This window comes from Pomacea canaliculata, linkage group LG2 (genome assembly GCF_003073045.1).
Source record: "Pomacea canaliculata isolate SZHN2017 linkage group LG2, ASM307304v1, whole genome shotgun sequence".
Classification (NCBI taxonomy): domain Eukaryota; kingdom Metazoa; phylum Mollusca; class Gastropoda; order Architaenioglossa; family Ampullariidae; genus Pomacea; species Pomacea canaliculata.
In genome coordinates, this window is record NC_037591.1 from 32,301,376 (window position 1) to 32,319,115 (window position 17,740).

At 42.5% G+C, this 17,740-nt stretch overlaps 1 protein-coding gene across 2 annotated transcripts in view; it reads right to left on the reverse strand.

Moving 5' to 3' along the window:
• Nucleotides 1–17,740, reverse strand: part of LOC112558342 — an 88,316-nt gene that overhangs the window by 53,229 nt on the left and 17,347 nt on the right. The gene's annotated exons all lie outside the window — the stretch shown is intronic.

Sequence of the window (17,740 nt, forward strand, 5' to 3'; positions counted from 1 at the left end):
GCATATAACTGATTTGTCTGATCGATCTCAGATACACACTCACTTTAACACACATACACTTAAATAAACACTACTCACAAACATACAGAGACAACACAAACCTGAGCACACACAATCAAAGATATGTATATACCATATACTTGCGATGATACTTTTGTATTCAAACACAATCACGCATTCATACTCGTGCATCTAGAGATATCTGCTTCAATGCCCGCACTCCCAACATTCAAACTTTTCCCATTTGTGTAAGATCACGATGGAAATGATTGCATGTGATTGTTTTCCAGATAAACGGTGGCAGGAAATCGAAAGCGCATAATTGACACGTAGCAAACTCATGAAAGCTGCCGGTATTGTCTCTATTATTTTTACACTCCTAAACTGGAGGTGGAACGCGGTGCATCCAGACCCTGAAATCGCTTTGACCTGAACAAGCTTCCAGACAAAAGCGCTGCGGAACTCTTTCAGACCTCGCATGCCGAGACGGAAAGACGGATCCAGACATTTGAAACTAAACTGCTCCAATTCTCTTACAAGGCACACAAAGTCAACAATTTCATACGAAGCGGGGTCACCACTGATGCTGCATTTAGTCAGACCCCTACAACAGCGGTTCTCAACCTGTGGGTCGCGACCCCCTGGGGGGTCGCGACGTGCCTACAAGGGGGTCGCGAAGGTGGTCATTTTTTAAAAAAGTTTCTTATACCGGTATTAGTGAAATTAGTTTACATTGTGTAACCGAGTGGTGAGGGCGATCAAACTCCAAATGTCTTCTCCCTATTCAAGTACACTGTCTCGGCATGCAGTGACTTCTCACTTCCAAAACTCAAAACACAATCCCCCTCTCAACAATTAAGCCTCCAATCTCCCTCCTCTCGCCTTTTGCCCTCTCTCTCCCCCAATCTCTCATCGCTGACTCCCCTCTCCCTCTCCAGTCACACCTCTCTTTTTTTTTTTAAACATCTAAAAGGCACGCATTCAGGAAACGTCCATCATTCACACCCTTTCATTCGCACGTGCTCACTGCTCAGTCCTAGTACTCTATAGGTCCCTGACAGAAGGCGATGACCAGACAAGGGAAAGACACCACCATATTACAAACAACTGACAAGATGAATGCTTTCGTCCGAAACATTTCGTTGTGGACGCAAAAGATACGCCAAGAAAATATTTTTGATATGTTTCCGTGCTTGTGTAAGTGCAAGGCTAACAACTTGATCAGGTGAAGAATGTAATTATTGCCCATCTAAACGGACTGCAAGAAAGGTTTCAGCATTACTTCGCTGAAATTGATGTGACTAAATACGATTGTATTCGTAATCCATTTCTGGCTGATCCTAGCACAAGCGGGTTGTCCACGGAAGAAGAAGAGCAGCTCATCGACCTTTCAAGTGACCAATCCCTGAAAATGGTCTTCCAAACAACACCAGTGCCAACATTCTGGATTAGCGTCAACGGTGCTTTCTGAGAAAGCAATGAAAGTTCTGCTGCCATTTTCAACTTCATATATGTGTGAGCAAGGATTTTCAGCATTGGCAGCACTGAAGTCGAAATACAGAAATCGTGTGGACGCAGAGGCTGAGTTGCGAATAGCAGTGGGTACGAACATCGCACACAGGTTCGCTTCTCTATGCAACAGCAAGCAGGCTCAACCTTCTCATTAATCAAAGAGAGTGTCCAATAAAATAATATTTATTAGCACCGCAGAATTTGCTTTAGTAACATTTCATTAACAGTTATACTTCTTGCAGATACGAACTTTGTTCTTCCGTTGTTGATTTGTATTGATTTCTTCGACGCGGCGTTCGACGTTAGCTAGGGCTCCCTCCCCCCCCCCCCCCGCTCTTCCACCGACCTAGCTGGCTAAGGGGGTCGCGGACGTACCGGTGTTCGTCAGGGGGGTCGTCACATGTAAAAGGTTGAGAACCGCTGCCCTACAACGATAGGTACCGGCAAGTCGGCTCCACTGAGTGACCAGCTTATCTGGTGACCAGCTAGCACCAGTCAAAAGATGGATAATAATGACACCTACATACTTTGTTTTTTGTTTGTTTTTTTTTTTTTGTTTTTTGTTTGTTTGTTTTTAACGCTGTGCCAGCAACTGAGGCTATATCACGGCAGTAAAAGACGAACGCGCTTCAAGGGGAGAGTTATGGATTCACAAAAAAAGCAGAAATCAGGTAAATAGACACGTGGCAATGTAGCACATACTTTACCACACACACACACACACAAATAAATAAATAAAAACTGCACAACTTTACAGCACTTCGACTTTCACTATCACTCTTGGCACACGGGCATTCTAAAACAAAAGTGGTCCAAAGTTCAAGACGTATGTATACTTGTGAATGTACACAATTCGGCATTCTTGTGACATCTTAGGTCACGTTCCAACACTCTAAAACACAGTCTCTTACAAGGCACACCTAACCCTGGGTTATGTAAACATTTAGAATTCTAGAATACATTCATCATGTAAAAGCCTGTTCCGTTTTAGTAACAGAAAAGTGTGCAGAAATGCAAATGTGCAGCGAGTTTGAAACAAAAACTTCGCTAACCGGTGTTGATTGGGCTGCGCGCTCGCTGCTACCCGAGGGGACACCCCAATAAAGCAGCAGCCGCTGGCGGGGGGGATGGGGTGAGCTCGGGGTGCCGCTCAGCTGCCGTGCTGCAGCCTGAGTGTTTGTTCAGGGTGGTGCCGCTGTTTGAACGCTGACTACTGACGGAGGAATGTACCCGGGACCGCAGACATTCGTACAGGCCTAATGGTGCGTCATCACCATGCATCATACGGCCAAAAATACATCTACATACAGATTATGTACTAAGTTTAATGTTCGTCTGTTTATTTACGCCTGGTTTCAGGGACTACCCAGTCCGATCTGATGGTAAGAATAATACAGTTTTACAGGATTCCTATAAACGAGTCCTTCCCAAGTTTGTAATCCCCAATCCAAAAACCATTAACGAACGATATCTACGTAATGGAGAATTGGAATTCGCGAAGGATGTGTTTGCACGTGAAACTGTACCGTGTGTGTGTGGACTGGTATTGGCCGAGGCGATTGTTTGTGCACCTTATTTTGCCGCAGGGCTGTATAGATGGCACGAACCGACAACTATTCTGGATCACATTAATTCCAGAATTATAGTACTCAGACGTGGACGCTTTTATGGTATTTGAAGTCCTCGCTTGTTTTTACTTTACATATCTGCCCCACCCAAACAAACGCCTCCGACTCCCAACTAAACCAGTGCAGTGCTTGCACCTGCTTCATCTCCTGACACCCTCTTTACTAACCCACCCTCAATCCACCCATTCAGCCATCATTCCTTGTTATCTACTTTTTTAGCGTGCCATCCTGTTTGTCCAGCGACCCTGTCGCGTCTGTCCTTCCTTGTGGATCCGGAATTTCAATAAGACACTCCGACCGATATAAAATGGTGTTGGCAGTGGTGGCGGTGGTGGTGGTGGTGGTGGTGGTGGTGGTGGCGTGGGTGGTGGTGGTAGCGGGAGGTTGACGCCGACGCGCGTGTGTGGCGTGTTTGCACAGTGCTGCCACAAGCTCAATGGATTCCGGGTAAACTACGGTCTACAGGACTGTGTTGCTGTGATTGGGATCTCAAAGCACGCTGGCTTGAACTGCGCTCACGTTACACGAGGACACAAAACAGTTCTTGGGTCTGGGCTTGAGGGCATCATCAAGCCATCACTTACTGTGCGGCTAATGAGACCAGTACAAAGGTGGACGAGAGCTGCAGTTTATTTAGGATGTTGGGGTGAGGGGAGGAGATGCTCAGCTCGCGAAATTACTTGCCTCGGCGGAAAAATTACGTGTCTGAATGAAAAAGAAAACCAGTCCTTGTCACTTTAACGAGCAACTTAAATCGCCGCTAGCAGACAAATGATTAACAAGGATCCGCTTTACAAACCACTTTTGTTATCATTATTCATAAGACCTGGAGCTAGTTACACAACACGTTTCTAAAACTTGAAACTGTTCTAAAGAAGCAAATTTAGAAACATTTTTTATGCTTCTCTGTCATTCAGATGCGTCGCACAAGCGTATGCCAGAAATGTATGACGAACACGAAAGTCTGCTTTATCTCAATTAAAACTATTTTAATTTTTAAAGTTCTTTAATTGTGCTATGCACTGTTTGTATAAAACTGATTATCTAAACCGATCTACGGCAAAAAGGTGTTTAAAATTAGAAATGTGTTGTGCAACCCTGTTCTCCAAACTGCGCCCACCGCCTACGATTAGTCATTTTATTTTACTGAGCATAGTGGACATTAAAAACGTTGGCAATAAAGATCTTTTACTATCTTCACACAAAAAATTGTTTAGCCTACAGTATTTGAACGCTCTTCTCGTCACAGCCATTTTATCGTGCAAGCAACTGTGAAAATAACAACTGTGCTTACAAATGTTTAACTAGACTTAAATAATTGTACATACGAGAATCTTAAGGTTTTCAAAATGCACGCAACAGCCACTCCGTAATAATTCCTTTTGTAGACGTACACTGTTGCCACGCCTAGAATGAGAAAAGGAAGATAAAAGTACAAAGGAAGGAACTCGAAGGAAAGAATACACAAAAAAACCCATTAGTTGACAGCAAAAAAGAGTTCAGGGGTAATAACTAAACAAACTGGATCTATCATTGCATTGTATTGTTTGCCCTTTTTCGATATCGCCTATTCCTCTTTTCCGTTTGCCCATGGTCACCACATACCCACAGTCCTGACGGTGTGAAGAAAAGTGGGGTAGGATATGGTAACAATGAGTGCCATCAAAGTCCACCCGGCTTCAATCCATCTGTCATGCTGTGCACCCGATTTAAGCCAATTATACTTTGAATATAAGCGTGTACTTCCAGCAGAGTCGCGGTTTGAGGCTTAGAAAACCACAGCCCCGCCTCAACCCAAAAATTCTCGTTGTGCGATCACTGACGCAAAGATCTATGACCATTACCGGGCAAATGATCCGGACGTCCTCTGAGCTGCATACGTCGTGTGGATCGATGGGTGGACGTCTCGATGTTGAAAAATACCCCAGCTACATCACACGTCTCTTAACGACCGGGATCCGTCCTGAAAGATTTGTCGTTAGGCAATTTCCACACATTTATCTTCCTACTGCTCCTCATCATCGTATAGGTAATCCTCTCGGACCTCCATAGTATATGCGGTCCGTCTTTGACCAAAACGTCGCTATGCGGCGCATGGCTGTATTTTGACTTACAAGACTGTCTTTTTTTAATTATTATTTATTTAATCTCAAATACATACATGTTTCCAGCTCTACTTTTATTGTGAAAGGAAAATAATTTTATTTTAATTTCTAGAAAATTATTTTCACCTCGGGACATTTTTTCCGACAAGGCAGTGGAAACTTCGCAAGTTTAGCCCTGACTGAACGACGTAGACATGAAATAGAAAAAAATAAAATGCAGTTGTGAACGAAGACACTACGACATGGTAACAGCTAGGACGATGATGCCTCGTATGGCATTAGTCTCTGAAGGAACGAAGAATCAAAGTCAATCTCTAAATGCCGTGTGGGACTGCATACTTCCGGGGGAGAAAAAAAAAAAAAAAACCACTCGAATTCACCTCCGCACAGTCCTGGTGTCATGGTTTAGGCTAACAGTTTCTTCGACATCACACGCGATCCAAAAGATCTCCCTGCCGATGTAAAAATAAACATTGCCAGCGAGAACATACAAAGTCGTGTTTATCTTTACATCGGTTTGTTTCAAAACTTTACAGAAACCCTCAAAAGCTCTTGGCCTCGCACAGTTGTTACTCCTCTGCGTGCTTCTAAATTAACATGCCAAGAGAGGAGGCAATCAAAAGCCCAAGGACTGCTGTTTATTGGTGCGTCTCTGCGGGGCACCAGTTTGCCGCTAGGAACTGTCCCAGATAACCTCTCATTCGCTAAGTTTTTGGGTTTTTTCCCCACTTTGAATCAGTGTGTGATTTCTAATACAAGCAGGCTCCAGGGTAAAACACGGACGTATCGAACGCGCACGCACGTCTTCCACTTAGACTAGAGAGCTGATCCCGCAGGTAATGAGGTTTAAAATTATTGTTTAATATTACCCTATCCACCATAGTGTCCTTTCTGGGTATCTGTTCTAAACATTTACTGGCTATATAAAAGTTCAGTAATTTACCATTCCAAATGTTATTGTTTGGACTCTTTCGTTTCAACGTTTGGTTGAGCACAGCGTGTTAGCAGTTAATATTCCTGCTGCCAGGACATAACTGACGAGTCACCAAATAGAAACGCATTTTTGCTAAATTATGATCCCTAACCCAAGATAAAAGTCGTTGACATTTACATTTCTTTTTATGCCTCTCCCCAGTAGCTTCCCATTCTTCACGAAAATGGTTTTGATTTACAACAATCACTATACATATGCATACATCTGCACCCTCTCACACCCCTATTTCACTCCAAGCTACCCGACACGCATGTTCAAACAAGTAACCAATGCTGTCTTACTTCACTTGCTTTCTTTACATCTGAACAAATAGGGACGCCACTCCAGTGGGGCTTTATTTTTTAATGATGGCAGTATACTTTATGTTGCCCGCAGGACTTTTTCCAACGTACAAATAGTAGAAAATATATTAAAATTATTACAGGAGTCATTGTATTTTAAGGATAGCATAACATGAGGGCTGAATGATCAGACATTGTGGGTGATGGAACAGTCAACGATATCTCTCGACGTTATAGAGAACTGTCGTTCAGTGTCTCTGCCTTTGTTAATAAGTCTTCATCATAATTAACGAAACTATGAGAGTAGGTGATTGAAAATATTTTTATTCTGTTGCCTCAGATATCTGGTGACTAGCTCACACCTCTCCCAGTCCTGCTACCCTGCTAAAAGAGAAAGAAAGAAAGAATCCGACACACAGAACAGTTTTTTCACCTGAGGAAGCGGAGAGGTGGTACAACAGACACGTCATCAAAATCGATATACGTTGAGGTCAACAAAAGGTTACGCTTTTCACATGCGGACACGAACTTTGCCAATTGCTCTACAGAGCTCGAGATTTTCATTGTCAATCTAGAGACTCAGGGGAAGGCACTGGATCAGTTGGCTGCCAGCCGGCAATGAAAGCACGTGAAGACACGTGATTTATACAAGTCTGTGGAAATGCTTCAAGTGCTTAGAGGTCTTCTGTACACTGACACCTAAATTAGGTATTGTTGTACGGATGGTGTCTCTGATTTCCAACAAAAATAAGAAAATATAATGTGGATGACTTTGGATTCGAGAATAAAAACGATCATTATGACAATGTGGTTAGTCTTCTGCACACAACTTAGACAGGCAGACAAACTGAATGGGAGATTCTCAAGTAAAAAATAAAAAAAAATAAGCTGTTGATCATTATTTAAACTGAACGAGAAAATGCTGAACAGCACGGTGTAGCTCCCTCCCTGCATAATACGCCTTTGACTGACGTGTTATCTCTATAACAGACTAGTCACTTGAATAACAAAGCCACCTTGTCCTTTACCCTCGCAGTACACTTTCTTTCTCTGTGACATCTATTCAGTCATCCAAAGCGCCCGGTATATCAAGCTCTGAAATCCAATAGTCCCTGGACGCACAGCCGCTTATTTGTTCCCGATGTCCTCTGTCACACGCACAATGCAAAGCCCTCCTCGTTCCACCCGGTATCTCCCTGCGTGGATCGTCGTCCTCTCGGCGACGCAAGAAATTAGCAGGCGAGCTCTGCTAGACCGGCGGATGCGCCCGAGTCATGCGATCAGAATTCACCTTCAGTGATTGCCACAGGCCCTGTGTTGTTCCGTGGCTAGCTAGTTACCTAGGCCGCAAATACCTTTGATGAATAAGACGCTCTAGGAGACTGGAGCACGAAGACAACATGCATTACGATAGGGTAGGGTGCGGTTAAGAACGACTAGACCGTCTAAGATCTTGTGTAGCTTTACTGTTTGTTAGTTGTTTTGTTGTTTTTTTTTTCCACTCGTATGTTGGGCGGTCCGGTGACGCAACGGTTAGTGCCTGTCGTGAATGCATCAATCCAGTAAGGATTGGTTGTCCTGGGTTCAGATCCTGTCCCAGGCACTCTGTTCTTTCTCTGCATGTGGTATTTGTTTACAACGCTGGTTGCTTTACCGTGGCATCGCGTTAGTTGGTGGCTCAGTGTAAAACACAAGATACCCAACTTCCCCCATCTTCACTCCTACGTTCAACGCTTCCTTAGTCTGTTGTACGCCGAGCCCAGTGTGTAGGTTGTTATGAGTCATTGCGATTAAAACTATAGTCTCATATGCATTACATAAGTGTATGAGGACCCCACCACTCAAGAAAAATACATTTTAGTTGCGTGATATTTGTGAAGATCTTTCTGTATTTGTTTGCGAGAGATAGAGAATTGAAGAGAAAAAAAAAAAAAATACGAGAAAGTGGGAGAAAGAGAGGAAAGCATAACACGCGTGAAACAGGATTCGAGACAGGTGTGTGGAAACAAAGCTTCTAGCATCAGCCAGTCGAGATTTACCATCTGACAAAAGATTGGCCTCGGTCATACCGCCAGTGTTCACCACGCAGTGTAACCAACAGTGATCTTTGCACATTCCCACGTCTAACTTCTGTATCAGCAGACACTACCACCACGTCGACGCCGCCAGCAGCGCCATGTTTGGGCATCCTCTGGGTTTGGTTATGTATTTCGTCTTCAACGATCTTCATTAATATCTCAGAATCTGTGCTCCTTTGTTGATCGGCTGTTTGGTGTCAACATCGCGTGTCTCTCTGGGCCGTTTAAACGTCCCTTTTTAAAACTTCGCAAGGTACTCCTGCCTGTGCTTTATGACTGCCGACACTCTATCCTGCAAGATGGCAGCTGGATCATTGCGGCACATGTTTTCTTGTTTATTGCTCGTTACTTCAATGCCTCCTGGCCACGCGTGCCTTCAGAGTGCCCTTCACTGCGGCTAGCGGGCAGCTGTTGGAGTCGACCAATGTGATTAGCCTTTCAAAATGTGGCCGTCTGTTAGGTCCCTGCCTGCGCCAATAAATAATTGTAATTCGTATGTGTATTTTTGAGAACTCTTTCTTAGATACCTGTCAAGTCCAGTATCTTGAATTGTTACTGGAGGTGGTGGTACAGCTGCTTGTATGGTTTTCATTGACTTCAGTCTGCGTGTATACAGGGCTTTTTGTGTGTTTCCTCTATTTTTTTTTTTTTTTTTAAGGCCAATGGTACCGATTGTTTCCTAAAACGAGTCAGTCAGTCAACCAATGCAACAAAATGCGTTTTAACAAATCTAAAGAATCGTTTTCATGCTGTATAAGAAGCGGCAGCACGTTTGTCAGAAGCCTGGAAATTGGGGAGAATACAATCCACTAAACAAGACAATAAACATCAAACACACTGACGTACAGATGCAAACATTAAAAATCAACAAAAAATACACTTTGGACGCAAGTGAACCCTGTTTTATTTGGTTTGAATGCACTCATACAAACAGTTACAAAATCATCTGGGCTACACGATTTTGCTTCTGATCTCTAAAAACATTTAAAACAGAAGTAAAATTATTTACAATTAGTCCGCAGTGAGTAGTCATTCGTCTGTTTCGATTATGTTTCCTTAAGTGCTGTATTATCTGACCTGGTTGCCAACAAAGATCATGCACATGTAATCTATACGACATACTGATACAAATAACGCCGTCGACCATAGCACTCCCACCTTTGAAAGCTTTACAAATTGTCTACAATTCTAAAAATGAAATGCTCGATTTTTTTATTATTTTTTTTTTTGGTAACTTTGTTATACTGAAGCTCTTCAAAAGCTCTGCTCCCCTAGCTACCATGAAGTTACACTTTCTTCAACCCCCATCCCACCCCGCCACCTCTCTCTCAAAACCAGCTGCTGTGTCACATATCTAAAGTATTACTCAAAATTTCACATTGTGAGAAAAGTACAGAAGAACCATTCATAGCACGACTAGAACGCCTCTTATGGTTTCTGAAATAACATAAACATAAAAAACAGCTACTTATTTTACATGCAGTCTCCTTCGTATACTCTTTCAAGCAATGAGCTCTTCTAACAGTGGAAAGAGGAGAAAATTATTTATTATATCCTATCTGGCAAAAGCACAGGAGGGTTGACTGGACTAGTGACTGGTTCAGAGAGCAAGGCTAACAATGTTTAGCAGGTGGTGCCATTTTAAGGGGAGAGCCACAAGAAACGTTCACTAAGTGTGTTTACGGTAACACTTGTGGTGTTTCTTTCGTGATAACTTTCCGATCGGTCTATACAAATAATAACTGGATCTGAAAATAAGTTTTCTTTTAATTTACTTAACACAAATATGTATTCCCTTTACAAAGTTTAAAAAGGATTATTCAAGACAAATAATGATCTACATAATGGTTAATTGCAACTGATGCATCAAACAAATAAATTAAATTGCTTACAAATATTAAAACCGCGCAGTCATAAATGCAATAAAAACAATATTACTGACAGAAGATGGATCAGACAAAAACGGATGCTTGCTAACACCAACTATCTTACCGTATCCTTTAAACAACTTTAAAGGGGTTAAAAGTTTGGATTCCTGCTTTCCTGGGATAACAGCGTCCCATATAACCCAATAAACCAGCTCCATACAAGGGGAAACAAAACATGGCGCGTAAACAGGTACACACACACGCTCACCGAGAGAGAGTATCCATACATTCCACAATGTTTGCATTTTAAAAACATCTTAAACATGCTTTTACTCTGGCCGAAAAAGTGTATGCATACATAATCTGTGTAAAAGGTACCAGGTACATGAAACTTGCGTTATATCTTGATAGGTGGAAGACAAATGGGCGAACTGAAGCTACGGATGCTAAGAGATGGCCCCTCTCCAACAACATTTAAAGGGAAAAAAACTATCCAAGGTTGTGGGGATTTCGTTTTCTCCTTTCTTACATACCAAAAGATAGGAATACAGAAAAAGGAAAAAAAAATGTTGCTTCTAATGTATATACAATTTAAAACCCCTTTTCTTCATTCTTGATCCAAAAAAGTACACAAAATCACAAAATTATGGTACATTCGTTACAAAATAAGTACACCCTTAGACTGTTACACACAAACACAGAGGCAGGCAGTCAGAAATTACATTTTTGTTTTCAATTTCAGCCAGGATGAGGTGGTTGTTTTTTTTCAAGTCTACGATTATTTAAGCTTGACAGCAACACAGATGGCATGTATTCACAACCGAGCTTGAGAAGCAATGAATCATAACAACCAGAACTAGCCTCACCAGTTTTACCTTAGTAGAGGCAGGCTTTGTACTCCACCGCCTGACAGCCCCGTCTACCCAGGTGACAATGGTGTCAGGAACCAACCTGACATTAAGCAGCACAAGACACAGTCCGTCAAGACACAACCACTACAAGCCACATTCCCCACCTTTTAACCTATTCTGGTAAGTGCTTTATGCGCATATTTCTTTCGCTTTGTGTTTTTCCATGACAAAAGGTCATCCCCATCCAAACCGGTTTCTATTCGAAAGTTATAAGCCTGTTAAGGTATGATATTCCTGACTTAGTCATCTGTTTGGTGTTCCCTAAGGGCAATATGTGCTCATCACATAGAAGACATTTCCTTTAAAAAAAAAAATGTTTAAAGCAAGGACACAAACCAAGCCCCTGTATGCTACACAACAGACAAAATCACAAGATCTTTTCTATGTGCTTTAGTTAAAATTTCGTGATACAAATTTATATAAATTGGCTATACACTTTTTTCACTGGCTTTACAGACGCATTAAAACTGATAGGTACTTGTCTAATGTATTGACTGATGAAGAATTCTGGACATCATCAATTTATCAGTGAAAGACTTCATTAACAATTAACTATGTGTGGGCTAAGTATTATTCTTCCTTAGCTGCACATTTGAGGTTTGATATACATCTTCAAAATATAAGGCGCACATCTGTGATAACCTCACATAAGTTCCAAGATGGGATAAGTTGCATTCCTCCTCAACCTTCTCCAAGCATGAAGCCGCATCGCCTCTTTGTCGTGTTTGAATTGCAGTTCATTTCATAAAATGGCGGATGGGATGCATGTTTAAAGATGACCCTTAACACACAATACACGATCTTTTGATGTTGACATAGGAGGACGTGGGTGAGGTGGCTGGTCCGTGGTCTGGCCGTGTATAGTGGTACGCTGCCAGCTAATCCCCCAGTCCCCTCCGTACTGCCCTTGGCGACGACATAAGGCTTAGCATGACTGCTTCAACTCTCGCGCCAAGCTCTGCCTCCCACGTGACTTCAGCTTCAGCCCAAACTCACTATATTCAGTATGTGAAAACTAGCGCCGCCACACGCCTCGTGGCGGCAACTACACATTCTTTAAAAAGACAAGCTCTGAGAAAAACGATTTCCAAAGGATGCCAATTTTTGTTTTTCATGACTCAAACGGGAAATAAAAATACAAGGACTATGGCAAAGATACAATTTTAAAATGATCTTTAAAAAATCCGCAAAATTCTTCAATACATATTTGAAATAAAGTTCAGTTTCCTGCTTTGAAACGTATTTGAAATATCTGTACACCGATCTCAAAATGCAATGTCAAAATATGGGTAAACAGGTCGCATTTTTTTTCCTTTTTTTGTTCAACACTCACCTGCCTGAGATGATCACCGAAAAACAACACTTCGTCACGTGCTGGAGGTTCTCAAAAACTGCTGACTCAGCATCAGGAGATGGATTTTTTTTTTGCGACGCGACCCATAATCTCCCTGTGTGAGTGCTGCTGTTGCGTATGGTAACGAGGCAGTCAGTCAGACACAACAGGCAGGGAAACACGGGATTCATTTTAACATCGTTCTTCCAAGAAACACATACATGCACGACTCCGTCGTGATTGTTACTCCGGGACTCCAACCTACTCCCCCAAAAGAGACTGTACAAAAACTATAGACCAAAATCCCTTGTCGACATAAAGCACAAAGTTTGCATCACGAAAACTCGGCCACCTTCGCCCGTCAGCTTATTTTAAAGACTGATGCCAGTCATTTAAGAAGCCAACTGGAAACTGATTACAAAAGACTCCAGTCGAGTGCTGAAAACACAATTATCTGAATAGCTCAACTATGAAATACATCTAATTCTGAACTGTTGAAGACAGGAGTGGCTATCCTAGCACCCTATCACCTCCTAATGTGTTTGTGTAAGAATGGAGAGATTGCATTTCAAATAATCCACTCAACACTGCTAGTTAAACTTTTTCTTTTAACCACGCTTACAGCGCTGGCTCTATGTTGTTTAACATCACATATCATCTATTCATGCAGAGCATTGGCTAGAACTTTCTCTAACGCTGCACGATAATTACTGACACGAGTGGTTGCCCAACATATCGCAGAAAAACAAAATATTGCTGATTTCAAAACTGTCAATATAAATTTAGGTATTTTGTTTTCTTTCCTAATTCTACATGTCCGCCTGGTACATGTCTTCGGTTCTTAAAAAATGGAAGGAAAATCCCTCGTGTGCCAGTAAAGCCGGTCGTCTAGTCCTTGTTTTGCTCTGGTTTCCTTACTCTACCTTTGCACATTTCTGAGCCCTTGTAACCCAGTTCCCGCATCTGCCTCCTTCAGATAACACTTGGCCAGCTAAAAGGGGCCAGCAACACATCTGGCTTATCTGAGGACAGCTGGAGAGCAGGCGTCAGGAACAGGCTGGATCGTTGATCCTTATTAGTCTGGCTTCTCGTGTTATTCATTTGAATTTACTCTTCACTAGCGCGGACAAGCCTCGCGCCTTATTCCCATGACCAACGTCTTGTGCTTTATACAATTTGGGGTTTTGGCCAGGAGGGGGTAATTGGTGTTTTATGCCGATCCAGTAACAATATCACGGCAAGGCAGATACCACATGCAGAGAAAGAACGGCGTGCCCGAGGCGATAGCTGAACCCAGGACAGCCGATCTTCACTGTATTGGTGACAGGCGTTAACCGTTGCGCCACTGGACAGTCCTATATTGGTACAGGAGTGCTTATGTTTTACAAAACGATGCCAAGAAAGAACTGTGTTATTATCTTCTCGTTCGCTAAAAGCGCAGGAGTAAAACCCCGCGACTCTCTACATCACACATCTTTGAATTGCACAGAGGGTTGGGATGGCAGACTATCCATTTTCTTCATTTTTTTACAAGTGTTTGAGCTACACTTCAAGGGTATATTTTACTATTTTTACATATTAAATTACTCGCTGACATTTCTTGTGACATGTCATCTGTCATTATTGAAGGTGGTCTACGTCATTGCTATGGTCAAATAAATATTAATATTGATCCAAAGCACTCCTGATAATAATTAGGCAGCATGTTTTATGCCCACCTATGTAATAAATGTGCTTCTTCACCTATTAAAAAAGGCAACGCTCCACCAGGAAGACCTTTTAAGCGCCATCACGCGCATGTGACAAAGAAGTTTATGTGAGAGAGACACGAATGTAAATCTCACGCACTGCTCTGTCACAATTTATACAATTCAACGTGCACCATTTTCTTTGGGCCTTTTAATGTCCCAAAACAGTGCTAGAAAAATCTTCACATTATCTTCTGCAAAATGTCTTCCTTGGCCTCTGCATCGATACATCACTTGCGTCAGTATGACAAATTTAACATCCTTTCTTGGGTGCAGCTGTTGGCTCTTGCGCCATAATGTTTCTAGATACTACTCCATCATCAAAAACAAGCTTTTCGTCGTTCTTAATCCATTAAAAAATACAGTTGCCCGTTTACAAACTGTTACATGATGATGAAGTCATTTACACATACGTCAGCTCCCAGAGTTTATTTTCGTGGAGTTCCTCCTCCGTTTTCTTCTATTTTTGAAACTAATGATTTACATGAACAAAAAACTTCGTGGTTTTAAATTTACAGAAATATACACTGCATAGCTTTCACTACAACTGTAAATAAGCAAATTCCGTACGTGTATAGGGAAATGCATACTTATAAAAAGATATTAAAATTCCTCCACTGTTAAAGATCGCAACGGCGATTTCAGGTGATAAAATTACAAGATTAGCTAAAAGTCTTCAACAGTTCAGATGGCTTTTTGCTTGTTTTGTCTCCAGGCTTTGTTGTTTTGAGTTGGGTACACTTACAACTAGGTCACAATGGCTTTTAAATAACACTTCAGGATTAGTTTCAAAAAGAAGACCCACTTTACAATTTATGCAGGGTAAACTGTACATGTTTTTATCCATCCGTCTGTTGCGAAGTAAAAGACTGCGAAAGCCACTGCTGGAAGTTTACCAGCACTAAACCTACCCGAAAACTAAGCAACTCCTCTGGACTGGCCGACCCAATGCAACTTTCATGGACTTCTGAAATAAAAACATCCTGTGGAAACTGCTGCATGTCACCAACACAAAAAAAGGCATACGAAAATCCCAAAGGTCTACTGAATGCTCAAGCAGGCCGACCAGCAGACTCTGTGGACATCTTTACCTGACAGTATTAGAAAATGCTGACACACATCTAATGCTGTTAGGTAAGATGAACCCAGAGTCCGCGCACAATGGCGTCGATCCAAACATTTCTCATTCCTTTCGCTCTTGGTGGACGTGGAACACACACACACAAAAGAACTGTGCAATCTACGACCCGACGTGTTAATGGCAAGGCAAAGGGGGGCGCTGCAGTGATCAATGTTTAAAGCACAGGGAAAGGCTTGAAGGACATGCCACAGGTATTCACAGCGTGAAGACACAGCCACTACGTGCGAGACACTAGGGACATCGCTCAGTCGTACAAGACTTTAGCGATAGAATGTGAAACAGAAGACACGTGCCAAGTGCTTATAACATGTAAGATGCGATGCACAAAGCTGCGGAGAGATTCAAGTGGTAAAAAGCACACACAAAAATATTCGTAGGAAAAGGGGGGGGGGGGAGAGAGAGAGAGTTTGGGGGTGGGGGAAGCGAACACCGAAAAGAAACACAACATAAGCTCCTTTTGAAAAGGACTGCACTTCACGTACCTAACACAACCCTCTGCACCTTTGGACACTGTCATTTCAACATTGCAGCTTTCGTTGGGATTATGAATACTCACGACGTCGATTACCTCCTCCTTGATTAGACCTACGCACATGCAGGTGTTACATTCCCACAAGCTAACAAAGCCCTCTCTGTTTCCTACAACACGCATAAAAACCCCGAAGAGTAGCCGTAAAACGCCCTTGCTGCCATAGGTACGGACAAGCGAGTGGCTGTATTGTCTCTCGGGTCAAAGCCCAGCACTCCAGCACCACACGCACCCATTCCAAGGGGAACAAAGAATCGAGAAGTCAACAGCCGCGACACAGTCCCTTGTCTTTGTTGTAGACAGCCCGAAGAGCTACACGACAGGTGTTACACTGTCTTCTCCACCCCAACCCCCTCACTGTGCCTACCTGTAAAGTGATACGCCCTGGTTAAGCAAAAAGAATTGCGATGGCTGCTTCCTTAATAAGATGACACCCCTGACACCGTGAGGCCTCATCAAGCACCGGGATTGTCAGGCTACACCTCGTCTGACGTCACTCGAGGAGACTGGGCATCGTCCACAAAGCGATGTGTTTACTTTACACACGTATACATCCGCGAATCGTCTGGAGCAGTCATCATTCACCACTAACAGTTAAGTTATATTTGAATTCGTGCTAGGAGAAAACGTGCTGCACTTTTCGTTATAATTGTACACGGGGGACCAGCGGTAACGGTTACCTTAAATAATTCCACACCATAGCACACTGCATGTAGGAAACCTGTCCATTTTGTTGCCTGCCATTACGCTTGGTCAGCTGCTTTATTCCAGCAATATATCACCAAGTATCCGCGTGGATTTGAGAGTTAAAACATGTCAAGTGCTAGCGGCAGGTGCAGGCCTGGTACCCAAGTCGCACGGGCGCATAAAGGTAACAGGTGAACGCCATTGTTCCCAGCGACAGAGACCTGGCGCCAGTATCTTGATCACACTAAGCCAGGATCTCTCATAATCTTATCACCAAGACTACCAAACAGAAGAAGAGGAAAAAATGGGCAAAAAGAAAGGGAGAGAGAGATACTGTTAAGTGCTGTAAATTATTTTCCGTGGGCCAGACACCAGAAACATTAAGATAACGCCACAGAGATCTCCAATGTGGCTTTATGGTTCAATGTCTCTTGACAGATGCGTGATTTATCTAAATCCGAAAACAGTGTCTAGCGTCACGTTTCAGACAGCTAGATAAACTGCTGCAATATGTATTTAGGTCGTAAGCAAGCCCTAAAGCCTCATTTCAATACCATTTAATTTGTGAGATTTTGGTCCTATTATCCAGCGCCCTTCCAATTTTCCACGTATTTACAGCCACGTGTAGAAATGAACTCATCTGATAGACAACAAAAGATATCTCACTGCTCTAGTTCGTATATATATAGCCTGGATTGTATGTTATCTTTCTTACAAATTCGCTGTATTTAAAGAATCAGTGCACTATTAGAAGAGAAATGCCCTATCAAATAGTCCTTCTCGTCTTTACCACCACCACAACACATTTCTTAAACGGGGTGGTGGGAGGGGAAGAAAGTGAGGTAGGTACTCCTGCAACGATAGATATCTTCCGTTTCCCTTGGATTTTATCGAGTCAAAATGACGGCATCCTCAAAAGATATCT